Source organism: Mesoplodon bidens (genome assembly GCF_964165515.1).
Source record: "Mesoplodon bidens genome assembly, chromosome: 3".
NCBI lineage: Eukaryota > Metazoa > Chordata > Mammalia > Artiodactyla > Ziphiidae > Mesoplodon > Mesoplodon bidens.
Window position 1 is genome coordinate 34,497,807 of NC_138178.1, and position 12,485 is coordinate 34,510,291.

Consider the following 12,485-nt stretch of genomic DNA (forward strand, 5'->3'; position numbering starts at 1 on the left):
GTCAACTGTTGTAGGCTGATCTCCGCTGGGTGGCTCTCCCAGTCTTGGGAAGATCCCACACACAACTGCAGATCAGCTGAGGTCTGACTGATATAGGCTTGTCTTGGCTGGGCTGTCAGGCTGGTGTCTGCCATCCTCCTCCTGGGACCAGGGGGCTAGCCCAGACATGTTCTTCCCACAGTGAAAGTACAAGTGCCAAAGAGCAAGGTCAATTGCACTGGACATGTTTTAAACTTTTGGTACAGCTGGCCCCCTAACATTCCACCAGCCAAGGAAAGTGATTGCCATACCCAATGTCAGAGGGTAGAGAAGTATACTTCACCCTTGGAGGGTGGAGGAAGGGGGATGGCAATGAGAGGAACATACACTTCTGAACAACAACTCAACCGCCCTCAGATTTTAAAACAATACATTCAGAAACAATGAGGAATAAAAAGAAAGATTCAGAAGGTAAGAACAAGGCTAGGTCTGATTCAATCGCCACTTTTGTCAGACAAACCACAGGTTCCCCAACCTCTCCTCCAAGACAACAGGAGACAGAAGTCAGATATTAATATTTATTTTTTTCTTACCGTAACTGAGACCACATGACCCCCATTTGCACGTCTAGCTTTGCCCTAAAGAGAGAGTTTAAAAGCAGGGCTTCGGGGCTTCCCTGGTGGTGCAGTGGTTGAGAGTCCGCCTGCTGATGCAGGGGACACAGGTTCATGCCCGGGTCTGGTCCGGGAGGATCCCACATGCCGCGGAGCGGCTGGGCCCGTGAGCCATGGCCGCTGAGCCTGCGCGACCGGAGCCTGTACTCCGCAACGGGAGAGGTCACAACAGTGAGAGGCCCGCGTACCGCAAAAAGAAAAAAAAAAAAAAAAAAGCCAACCTCACTTTCAAAACTTGAACATCCGTGGTAATCCTATGACGCAACCTGCTCAGCTGTCACCATCCAAATAGTTGGCCCATTTCCCAGAAGTGATTATTCTTTAAGTGGGGAGTAGAGATACATTCTTTTTCTATCAATTAAAGGTCAAGTATGAATAGAAACCAACATAAGGACTTGGGATCAGGATAACATAGTGATTAGTGCTAGAGAAGGACTTCCACACGCTTGCTTGGCACAGAATACTTAATGGTGATAAAGTACAGAAGTAGGTAAGTCAAATGACATAACTCAACTCAAAATGAATCAAGTCTCCATGGATCCGAAGTGGAGCAGAAGCCTAAGGTAATGAACAGAAATGAACTGGAGGAACTGTTGGGTTTGGGATCCAAGAGAAGAAAGCAATGAAAATGAATGAATGTATGCATCAATGTGGTTGGATGTCAAAAATGTAATGATATGTGAAAGAAGTCAGACACAAAAGCATACAAACGGTAACAATCTGGTATAAATAATGTTCAAAAACAGGTAAGACCTACCTACAGAAATCAGGATCATGTTTACCTTGGAGAGAAGTGGAAAAGGTAGTGGCTGTTAGGGGGCCTCAGAATGATTTCTAGGACGCTATTAAAGTTCTACCTCCTGATCTGGGTGGTGGTTATACACGAATGCTCACTTTGTAAAAAATTAATTTGTTGTGTACTTATGATTTGACCAATACACTATATGTACATTATGCTTCCATCAAAAAGTCCACCAAAAATTTTAAATTGTAACCATTCTGCTTTCAGCAATCATGAACCATGTTATTTGAGAATGACTGACTTGTCCACTGAGCAATATTTATTTTTAAGTCTAAATGCATCAGAGAGATACCAAGGCAGGGGCTAAGATACTGGAGAGATAGAAAGACTGAGTGAGCTCTGGCTGAATTTGGCACTGCATTCCACTGGTGGCGGGAAAGTGGTTAATGCTTTAAGTTCTATTATATTTTAATAAGCCAGGATTCCATGGTGTACATGCTAGAGTAACCATAAAAAGTATAATAAATTGATTGAATAGTCCAGTCAAAAGACAAAGAGTTAAATCCAACATCAGTTGTATTTCACAGATTTGGATTCTCATTTGGGTAGGGAAAAATATAGTGGAGTACAGCAGTGTGACTATAGTTTACAGCACTATGTTATATACTTGAAAGTTGGTAAGCGAGTAGATCTTAAATGTTCTTATCACAAAAAATAAAAATAATTATGTTAGTTGATGGAGGGGTTAACGAACCTTATTGTGGTAATCATTTCACAATACACACATGCATCAAATGATTGTACACCTTAAAGTTGCACAATGTTATATGTCCACTATATCTCAATAAAGCTGGGGATGGAAAAAGGAGTAGAGACAGGAATATAATCCTAAATTGCTAGTTCATAGTAGGTCAACAATTATAGAAAGAATGCGGGAAAGCCATATGGATGGATGGATGGATAGATGGGTGGATGGATGGATGGATAGATAGATAAGAAATGTTTACAGATAAAACTAAAAATTTTCCATTCATAAGATGAGGCACTGTGGACTGTACAGAGGGAAACTTGAAAACCATGTACTGTAGATTGAGGACCCAAGAGTTTAGAATCCTGAGAACAAAAGATTTGACCACAGGTTACACTGTCCTTGCTTGCCTGTGCCGCAGAGCCATTTTCACTGAGCAGTTTGTTGATTTAGTAATAGACAGTGTCTCCAAGCACTAACGGAAAATAACCTCTAGAAACACTTCTTTGACCTGTACAAGAAGGCCAACCATGTTTTCTTTTATTCAGAATGGACTGGAGGGGAAAAAAAATAAGGAGAAATTACTTCAGAGAGTATTGCAAAGTAAATACTGACCTTACATGATCAGGTACCATGTAGGAAGCATAATACATGACTTCTGTGTATGTGAAATGGAATTCAGTGTGTGTCACCAGCCACCCCTCTCTATGAGGAAATAGCACGAATACTCTGGCCCTTCTTCTGTAGTGGAGACATTTCCACATGTGCTATAGCACAGAAACATGGTGAAGCTGTTCCTTTAAAATCGTTTAGGGTTTGTGGGTACAGCAGGTGCCCATGTGCAAGCAACATTATAATATTTATTATTTATTTAATTTATTTTTATTATTTTTGGCTGTGGCAAAAATTTTAGTTGCAGCACGTGGGGTCTCTAGTTGAGGCGAGTGGGCTTAGTTGCCCCGTGGCATGTGGGATCTTAGTTTCCTGACCAGGGATCAAACCTGCGTCCCCTGCATTGGAAAGTGGATTCTTTACCACTGGACCACCAGGGAAGTCCCACAAGCAACATTATAAAATGTAAAGTTTAGCACTGTGATAAATCCATCAGAACAGGCTCAACCACAACCCTGGGCTATTATCCATCCAAGCTCAAATTATTTTGACACCTTTGTGAAATATTCATATGTCTCTTTTCAAAGTGCTTACAATTCTAAACCAGATTCATGTTAAGGAAAGAAAATGTGGCCCATGTTTCTCTCCTCTTCCCACCCACCCTGACTAATGTGGAATTGTAGCCCACGGTGAAGTCTACCCACCCGCCTCCCCAAACATCATGAACACATTTGCACACCCAACATGTCCAATTAATTTTGGAAGAACCCAAGAAGGTTCTCATGGGTATTTGCAACATGTTCCAGGCATTACCATATGCCAGCTGCAGTTTCAGCCCTCTTGTCCTGCAATGGCCTTCTCTGTGGGTACGTCCAGAATGCACCCAGCACCTACGAAGACAAGTCCTCCCTCCCTCTAATTATGCTGCACCCCCTTATCTGTTTATGCCCCCCAAAGTCTGGCAGAGCTTTGCCTGAACCAGCACTTTCAGATTTTATGGCTGGCCCTCCACCTTCCTCCCTAGCACTCAGTTGAGTGAACCGGGAGACAAGCCTAAGTAAAAATACAGCAGGCTTGACTCAGAATGGACCTTCCTCATTGATGACAGTTTTTCTTACTTGGCCAAGATTATTCTCTTTCTTTAAACCAGTTGCTCTTCCATTAGGGTGTTTTCTGTGCCAGGGGGTTCTTCATCCCTCATGCATGCCAGTTCCTGACAGGGCTACCCTGCAGTTCTCTAGACGAACAGGGGCAGGTCTGAACCCCAGTGATGGGCATTGCTGAGGCTCAGAGTGGGTTCTCACTGACAGTCATCATCATCATATCAACATTTGTTTTAAAATTAGGCCAAAAGAATTTTTTTAAAGAATTGTTTGGGGTTGCAATCTTTGTACTGAAGGAATTTAAAATACCTATTTACAATAGCCAAAATATGGAAGCAACCTAAATGTCCATCGACAGAGGAGTGGATAAAGAAGATGTGGTACATATATACAATGGAATATTACTCAGCCATAAAAAGAATGAAATAATGCCATTTGCAGCAACATAGATGGACCTAGAGATAGTCATACTGAATGAAGTAAGTCAGACAGAGAAAGACAAATATCCCATGATCTCGCATATGTGGAATCTTAAAAAAAAATGATACAGGGCTTCCCTGGTGGCACAGTGGTTGAGAGTCCGTCTGCCGATGCAGGGGACACGGGTTCGTGCCCCGGTCCGGGAAGATCCCACATGCCGCGGAGCGGCTGGGCCCGTGAGCCATGGCCGCTGAGCCTGCGTGTCTGGAGCCTGTGCTCCGCAACGGGAGAGGCCACAACAGTGAGAGGCCCGAGTACCACCACCACCCCCAAAAAATGGTACAAATAAACTTATTTACAAAACAAAAATAGAGTCACAGATGTAGAAAACAAACTTATGGTTACTGGGGGAAATTAGGGGAGAGGGATGAATTGGGAGATTAGGATTGACATATACACACTACTATGTATAAAATAGATGACTAATAAGGACCTACTGTATAGCACAGGAAACTCTACTCAATACTCTGTAATGACCTATATGGGAAAAGAATCTAAAAAAGAGTGGATATATGTATATGTATAACTGATTCACTTTGCTGTACACCTGAAACTAACACAGCATTGTAAATCAACAGTACTCCAATGAAGATTTTAAAACAGAAAACAAAAACCAGACCTCTTGTGGGAAGGTTTTTAAAACCTAAAATAGACAAATTGCTCCGGCCTACTTTTCAACAAGTCCTAACAAGGCACCGATAGTAAAAACTGGCAGTTTTCTTTTGGTCTTCACCAGACTAGGAAAGTGTCGAGGTTTGGTTTGTGATTTTCCACTGGTCAAAAAGACCACTTTCCTAAAGGACAGCCTAGAGGTATTTGCACCTATGGTGGTCCCAGACTCTGAGTCTTCCCTCCCCGCCCCGCAAAAGGGAAAGTGCTGCAAGTGATCTTTCTGCCCATAGCTAATACATTTATCATCTAAAAGAGATGTATCTTTGTTGGCCAGATCAATGACTTCCCTAATGAAAAGCACATTTCTAGACATAGTCCTACTGAGATCTCATGGAGGGCCTATGAAGGCTGGAGCAGCCGAAGCCTGCACAGCTTTCAAAGCTAACTGCGTCCAGGTGAACGAAGAATACGACTTGAGCTCATCTGGCGCTCTTTTCAACCTAGTGCCTGAGTGTCTTTGTTCTTACATGTGTAAAGTTTCCCTCATTCTCCTTTTTATGGCCACGGGTTTCTGGCTTGCCTAACACCCAATAAGAGAGCACAAAAGGGCTAAGTTTTATTGTTTTGTTGTGTTTTATTGACTCCATGTTTTATTCAACTAATGTGTGCCGGAGAGGCAATAACAGTTCAATTACACCATTCAGGCTCTTCCTCTCCTCCCAGAGCCCGACCACGACCCAGTGCTCTTTTATTACATCCACATGCAGATGTGAAAGGGAAGAAGAAAGGAATGACGGAGGACTGGGAGGCGCTTGGTTAAAGTATTAAAGCTGGAACCACTCCTTTCCCAAATGATCCTTGAAGGCCAAGAGCTTTCCAAAGAATAGCAGTTTGTTCCTGCTGTGACCATGGCATCAGTCACCCGATCTCTTCTTGGGAGAAGAATGCTGTTGCTCTTTGGAGAAGACCCAGAGGAAACTTTGCCTATTTGAAGGATTGGGGGCATTGGGATTGTGCCATAAGGGCCCAGCAATACCGGAGCCGTTGGTCCAGTCTTGGAACCAGTGGCATCTCAGTGGACATGGAGGAACTCACTCACACCTCCTTAGATTTTGCTAATATTAATTTTCATGGTGTTTGAAGTAATTCACAAGAGGTCATAGAACCTAAGCTTTAGAATCAAAGAAACCAGGGGTTCAAATCTAGGCTCTGCCACTTCCTAGCTCTGTGAACTTGAATAAGGTACTTAATTTCTCTAAGCTTCTGTTTCTTCACCTGTAAGGTAGGAATAACGTTACTCACCTCAGGGTTGCTGTGGATGTTTAATGAGATAATTATAAAGCACGTGACATATCACCTGAATGCACACAAACTGGTAGCATGTTACCTTTCATACATACATACAGTTGTAAACAAATGCCCTCAATTTTTGTAGTTTGCTTGTTGTCACTAAAATTATATCTGTGGTCTTACACATCTTTGTTAACATTATTTTCGTTGTATCATAATGTCCCACTGAGTAGAGGTATCATAAATTTTTAGCCATTCCTCATTGCTAAATATGGAAGATTTCCCCAGTACCTATGTAAATAATGCTATAATGTATACATTTGTGCATAAATTAATCAGCATTAATTACTATGTCTTAAAATAGATTCATAGCTGAGGACTTACAGGGTCAAAAGTTGGTAACATTTTTAAGATTCAATATGTATTACTAAATTATTTTCCAAGAAGGGTCCCCTTATGTTTCACAATGATTCTAATAACATCTCTTATTGGCCATCAGAAATGGGAAGAAATAGCCCAATTTTGGCTTCTTTTATGAAAGATGCATAGTTGGGCAAAGTTCACATTCCCTTCTACATAACAAAGGAAGTGGAAAATAGTTGTAACTGTACAGCTAACAAGAATTATCCAGAAAATTGAACAAAAATGAAAATCGAGTTGTCTGAATATTTTCTTGATTCTCCACATTTCATTTCCAGACATAATCTCAGTAGCACAGAACTACTCTTTCTACATTTTGCAGTCCAAATGCTTTTGTCCTAAATTAGAAGAGTTACAAGCTAAGACGTCCAGCCACTTTATGAAGTCTTAAGTACTCAATAGGTAGAACATGGGTGCCCAATTAATAAATTCTGAACAGTTTAAAGGCTGCAGAGGACATAGTGTTTTCAATGCAACCATTAGCATATGGTTAGCATCACTGTGGGACAGAGCTTATGGATGATCTATCTAAACATTCTCATTTTTGCAAGTGAGCAAAATGAAACCAAGAGAATTTAAGGGATTCGTCCAGTTGCCCAGCTGGCAAGCTGCAGGACCAGACCCACCCACAAGCAATGCTTGTCCCCATGCTGCTTCCTCTTCCTGCATCCATACCACCACTAGATGGTAATAACCCTTCCTAGAGATGGCCCAGTTCTCAACAACAGTAACCATCTGAAGGACACATCCTGATGGGAGCTGAGCAATGTGCCCTAATGAGAAAAAGCAGGAAACCATTAGTCTACGCGTTAGAATCATATACTGTTAGATTCTGTTTCACCAACAGAAGATGTGTGACTTAGCCAAAGTCCCACATTCACTCTCTCATCACCCCATGTTGGACCTCCTGTCACCTCTATGCAGATAGGAGAGGAGAAGGACTGTTTCCAACGGAGCAAAGACCCCCGCAAGCATCCCGGTCAGGTGAACTCTTGCCCCAGAAATCCAGGAAGCACAGGCTCCTCGTCTTTGATAGTTCCGTGATCTAGCAGACCAGCAGCCAAATCCAGCCAGCAGTCTCTTTTCATAAGGCCTGTGAGCTAAGAATGATTTTTATATTTTTGTAAGGGTTGAGGAAAAAAATAAAACAGAATAAGTGACAGAGACCATATGGCCCACAAAGCCTAAAATATTTACTATCTGGTCCTTTACTGAAAAAGGTTGCCAACCCCACTGTAGATTACAGCTCATTACTGATTTATCAAGCATAGTTTCAAGGTTCCGACTCTATGTTTGCACCTCAAGTTCCCCCTGGTCTGTCAGAACACCTCTTCTCAAATACTGTAAAGGGTGATATTTAGAAACACGATGCCCAGGAGTTAGGAGTGCTGCTTTCAGAGTAAGTGGGTCTGAGTTTGAACCTCAGTGACTCCATCATCTGTGAGCTGTCAGACTGTGGGCAAACTGCTTTACTTCTGGGAATCATAATTTTCTCACCTATGAAATGGAGGAAATACTAGTAACTGCCTCGTAGGATCGTAGTGAGGATGAAATGAGATTATATATATGTCCATATATATGTATATATTTTTATAACCTATACATTATATTTATATAAATACATTTATGTTATCTTCATATATACATAAATTAGATTACATATATATATATATATATATATATATATATATTTAAATAACCTGTAAAGTCCTACAGAGATAAAGGTATTTTAACTCATAATATCAGGTCTGAAATGAGATTTTTTTTTAGACTTGCCCATTTTTTTTTTTTTTTTTTTTTTTTTGCGGTATGTGGGCCTCTCACTGTTGTGGCCTCTCCCGTTGCGGAGCACAGGCTCCGGACGCGCAGACTCAGCGGCCATGGCTCACGGGCCCAGCCGCTCCGCGGCATGTGGGATCTTCCCAGACCGGGGCACGAACCCGTTTCCCCTGCATCGGCAGGCGGACTCTCAACCACTGCGCCACCAGGGAAGCCCGACTTGCCCATTTTTAAAAATACGTTATATCTTTTCATCTTTTTTTATTGAGGTATAATTGGCATATAACATATTCGTTTCCAGTGTACAATATAATGATTCAGTATTTGTAGATATTGTAAAATGATCACCACAGTAAGTCTCTAAGTAACATCTATCACCATACGTAGTCACAATATTTTCTTTTTTTTCTGACGAGAACTTCTAAGATCTACTTTCTTAGCAACTTTCAAACATGCAATACAGTATTATTAACTAGAGTCACCCGCTGCACCTCACATTCCCAGGACTTATTTATTTTATAGCTGAAAGTTTGTACCTTGGGCTGCCTTCACCCATTTCGCCCATCCCTCACTTTATTAAAGTAATAAAAAGCATGTTTATTTTTCTTTTCATATCACCTGTAATGACTTGCCCTTTGAACTGAAGCAGTGTAAGGAAGGCAAACGTACCAAAGGGTGTGTTTTTGGACAAAGCTCAAAATATCCCTGCAGTGTTGAGCCTGTGGACAAAATAAAGATAGTCAAAGCAAGGGGAGAAGAGTGCAGAGAGAATATGAGATTCCCGGGATAATTACTACTCACTGATTCATCGACTCACGTAACAAATGAGCTTTGTACCTGAAAGAATTAAATTAGGCTGTAAAAAATGAGAAGCGTATAAGGATTTATTTTTTTCTTATAAAGAGAATTGACAGGCTACCTAGAAGATGGCCAATCAGGCCCCTTTTAGGTCCCAGCTCTGCCACCTGCTGCAACTGGCTTTCATGCTCATGGTCACAGGATGACTGGCTACTCCAAGCATCAAGTTCATGGAAGTGAAGAGGGCAAAGAGCCCAGGGTCCAACCAGCTGAGCTTTACTTGTAAATGAAGCTCTCCTCGTGACCTCAGCATGTGGACTTCTGCTTCCAAGAAATAAATGTATTTCTCCCTATTCCTCCAGCTAAATACAAATAAAAATCTTGGACATTGTACAGCAAGTCCCCTACATAGGGACCTTCAAGTTGCGAACTTTCAAAGATGCGAACATGCATCTGGTTCCAGCAAGGAACCGATTGTGTTTGTTGGGTACCTAGGCTAACTTTGTTGGACTTACAAACAAATAGGACTTATGAACCCACTCTCGGAATGGAACTCGTTCATATGTAGGGGACTTACTGTATTTAAAATGAATGTAAGAAGACTCCGAAACATGTGGACAAGAAGACAGACCAGCTGGGGACTTCAGGACTCAAGGAACAAAACAGTGGTGGGTTCTCTGGGTTTTCTTTTTGTCCTGTATCTCCCAGATTTGGAGCCAAAGAAGCTGGCAAACAAGAAATGCCAACAAGAACGGGCAAAAAACCCCACAAAAGTCTGTTCTCTCTGGCCAAAGGATCAGGAAAAGGCAACCTAGAAAAACACATATTTTAGACAATAACCACTCTACTCCAGCCAAATACCCTCGAGAAGAAAAACGTGTCACAAGGTTGCAACAAGGTGCTCCAATAAACACACACACACAGGATGGTGTCAGAGAAGGCCAAGTGGTGACCCACAACCTCCATCACTGCCAACTGATCATGAGCCCCCACCCCACAGTGTCAGAGAGGACCATTTCAGGTGCCAGGACCCCCCCTACCCAGCAGTAAATAGGACTCCCTCCACAACCACTGGGTGTCAACAGAGGCCAAGGGGAGAACCTGGGTTCCTACCTTCGCCCGACTGTAACCAGGAGGGCCCTCCTTCCCCTGCCAGCATGGTGTCAGAAAAAAGACATCTAAAACAGATTTAAACAAGACCACCTGGTGTCTTGTAACATAATACACAAGTGCCCAGGAGTCCATCAAAAGTCTTCTGTCATACCAACAACCAGGAATACCTCAACATGAATGAAAAAGACTATCAGTAGATACCACCACTGACATGAAAGAAATGTTAGTTGTCTGACAAAGATTTTAAAGCAAGACAAAAATGCTTCAACTAGCAACTGCCCATGAGCACACTTGAAACAGATATAAAATGCAAAGCCTCAGCAAAGAAATCAGAAGCCTCAGCAGAAGATACCTCTTTGGCCTTGACGGGTCACAGAGCCATCCCTGACTGCAAGGGAATGGAGAAAATGTGTCAGAGTAGAGGAAAAAAGGGAAAACAGGGCTTGTGAGTGGTTTGGAATAACCAATCTGTAGCGTATCCTGCAAACCTCCTTACAAAATATCTTTGAAGCCAACTGCTTTATTCACCAAACAAAACTTAGCATTTTCTATGGATCTTTTGATCTTTCCTTCTAGTGTTTATTGCATAAGTGTGTGTATATGGCTCCTATTCCTTTGTGAAAATAATAAGTAAATGAATTATTCCTTCACCATTGAGTGGTGATTGATGACTATTGATAAATGGTCTCTGTAGAAAAAGACTATGAAGACTAGCATCCTTTCATTTTCACACTGATATTCTAATTACTGCTTTTAAGCAAGCTATAAAAAGGTCAATATTTCAGGGGAAACATAAAAATGTTTTCTGAAGTTGCCGTAATATCAAAGGTTGTGTGTTTTCTAAGACAGTAGATGCCATCACAGATGTTTTCTTTCAAAGTGACTTTGAAATACATGCACTCAAACAAATTAACGTTCCCCTGCCTGACTCCTTTGGCCAGGAGTGATATCACAAGCCAATTTGGATAGACAAGGAGGGATGGCACAGGCAGAAACTGGAGATACCCTTTACCACCATGTAAGATATGTGCAGTGACACCTCATTCAAAAAAAAAGAAAGAAAGAAAGAAAAGAAAAAAGGTGTTCTGCGTAACTAATATTTAACCAAAGGAGAGGGGACTGGGGGGTGAGTGAGAATATAGCAGAATATTTCCAAGAACAGAAGGAGCCCTGTGGGTCCAGATTGAAACCCTGGTTTCATGGTGAGACACACTGTTCCAGGAGCAGAGTGAGGTGGGCTCAGAACACGAAGGCTGCTCATTAAAAAAAAATTAACAGTAATAAAGGATGCAGTAAAAATAGTTCACCGATTCAATTTCTTATTAGGTTCTGGGTTCACATGCCTTCAAAATTTTATTTTGAGAAAGATGTATTTCTCATATATGGTACTTGTGATACAGAAGGTTGGGAGGGAGGGGCTGCAGAGGGAGTGGATAATAAAGAAGAGACTTGGGGCAAGAGTTTTCTGTGGAAAATAAAATAAAACTAGAAGGAGTGGTAGATGCAGAGTTCTAGAAGTGGAAAGAGTTGCTGGGTGATCTTGATAGTGCTCTGAATCCAGAGACATTTCCACCTCCCTCTGGTCTTCCAGAGTCTTTGGCTTTGCCAGGTGGTAGAGAAAGGCCAGGGCAGTCAGACAATTTGACCTCCTCTTGGACACTCATCCTTGGAGCTAAGGAGAGCTGGAGGTGATTCTGGTCGTGTCACTTTGAGCGCACGTTACAGGAACAGCCTCCAACTATAGAAACACTAATAGGAATTTAGTGGAAGAGACCTCATCTGAATACATCAGCTCCAACTGTCTTCCTTCAAGATTTAAATGCCTGGGGGGAACACATAATCAGCCCCTTGCGGATCACGTGCCCACCTGCTCACCAAGGACCCCTGGTTTGGCAATCCCATTAAGACTAAAAAAGTATTGGAACAGTGATGGTCAAAAATGGGGTCGTTATTGCCAAACAGGCAAAATCCACAGAAGTCCAGTACACTAGCAGAAGTCTCAGAGGAGTGAGGTAGTTTTGAGAAATGTAAAATCGCAACATTTTCAGTGAATGGGATTAGAAATGAAAACCAGAGTAAGTAGGGAAGATTGACACCGGGAAGAAGGAGGAAAGAGGTGATCTATGGTCCTACTC